The sequence below is a fragment of the Amphiura filiformis genome, chromosome 14 (assembly GCF_039555335.1).
Source record: "Amphiura filiformis chromosome 14, Afil_fr2py, whole genome shotgun sequence".
NCBI lineage: Eukaryota > Metazoa > Echinodermata > Ophiuroidea > Amphilepidida > Amphiuridae > Amphiura > Amphiura filiformis.
This window is the reverse complement of record NC_092641.1, coordinates 13,057,067-13,059,116: the sequence shown is the minus strand read 5'-3', so window position 1 is coordinate 13,059,116 and position 2,050 is coordinate 13,057,067.

Genomic DNA, 2,050 nt, shown 5'->3' with positions numbered 1-2,050 from the left:
TTTGAGCGTTTCGACAGTATTTTTGTGGGACATGAAAGCACATCAGACATATCAAATTGCATTCCAAATACGAAGAATGTCTTTCTGATATCAAATAATTTTAATTTTTTGAAATTCACGATATAATACAAATTTTATGACAAATTATTAACATTTGATATTTTTCACATGTTTGATATATAACAGTCCTCGAAGTAAATTTTATAAATATAATGATATTCTTAAAGTGTATGTAGCTGGGAGGAAAAGCCGACGATCAATTGAAAATGTTGACCTTTCATATTGAAGAAATGGATTTTTCCCCAAAAGACCTATTGGGGGGGGGGAATCCATATCTTCAATACGAAAGGTCAACATTTTCAATTGATCGTCGGCTTTTCATCCCACCTAAATACACTTTAAATCATCAGATTTATAAAGTTTACTTCGAGTACTGTTAAATATCAAAAATATCAATTTTAATCATTTGCCATAAAATGTATTACATTGCGAATTTCAAAAATCTAAATTATTTGATATTAGTAGGACATTCTTCGTATTCAGAATGCAATTCGATATGTCTGATGTGCTCTAATGTCCCACAATAAATACTGTCTAAACGTTCTTACCCCATCCCTTAAAGGAAACACAATTGAGAATTGAGTCAACAGCTATCTGGACACAGTTGTGTAACCCAAATCTGTGTACATTCACTGCACGACCTTCAAATGTGTTGGGTTCAAAACCTCACTCATACTCACAACTTTGGGCAAACAATTTGTAGCCTTGATCAAGGCTTCCTCCTTACTTTTTCTCTATTCATGCTCTTCATAGGACCCATGTATAATCAGTGGTAGAAGTAGGCCTATCATATACTGGACTCTCTAAAATTTTTAGCAGGACGAAATCTCTATTCATGCTCTTCATAGGACCCATGTATAATCAGTGGTAGAAGTAGGCCTATCATATACTGGACTCTCTAAAATTTTTAGCAGGACGAAACATGAGCTAGGGAGGAAGTGTGCCTTGTGGGGTGGGCGTGGTGGGCATTTTGCTCAAACACTACCCCTGCAGTGCACAGTATGCCTGGAGTCAAGTAAGATAAGAAGGTCTACTTTCTGGCATCAACAATTCAAATGTCAAATAAATTTTTATAAATTTTTACTAAGTTATGATGGTAAATAAGTATTTCGAAAGAATAACTTTTGAAACAGAAATTTTTGGAAGATGTTGCAAAGCTTCCACTAATTTTACATTCACTAAATATGGACATCAAAGGACTTGAAGCAAGTCTAACAATTTGAGTCGTGCGTTTTAAATGAAGGTTTATTATAAACTCCTCAAAAGAAGTTTGGAAACTTTCCAAAACGGCTTTATGTCAGAAATATTTGAAATCTATTTCCATATTGTTTCATACCAATACAAACATTGTTCTTTCCTGGCAACAATGACACCAAACTATAACTTTTTCCATTGTTGAGTAACTGTCTTTGAAAGACAAGGAGGTCTCAAACTAAATGTGCCAAATATGCCATTGTCTGCGCCATTTGCATCAGTAAACATGAGTGAGGAATATCACACTGTTTCATTAATTCATTAAAAATGTTTTCGAACCGGTTTTCTGCCGCCGTTGTTTTTCTTGGGCGGGCACTTCTGGGTCTGTCTTTGACATCTCCGGTCTGATGAAACTTGGCTTTTAGCTTGGAGATCATACTGCGGGAAACTCCAAAAGTTGCCGCAACTTGATTCTGAGGTATGCCAGCCTCAAGCTGATCAATGAACCATTTCATGTCAACTCCAGGGATGTGCACCGCAGCACCTCTTCAATTTTGTTTTCCTTTTCTGTGTGGTGGTAGATATTGATGAGAAAATAAAATCCTGAAAATTTGAGCTTCATACTCCATTTCGTTTTCCTGTGGCATCAATTTGAAATTTAGGGGGTTCAGCGTAAAAAAATGTGTCGCAACGCAAAAGACAATGTTTGGAGGTCCATAAATGTGTAAAGGGAACCTCCTATAACTTTTAAAGTATATATCCTGGGGTACTTTTTTGTGTACAATTCAAATCTGGC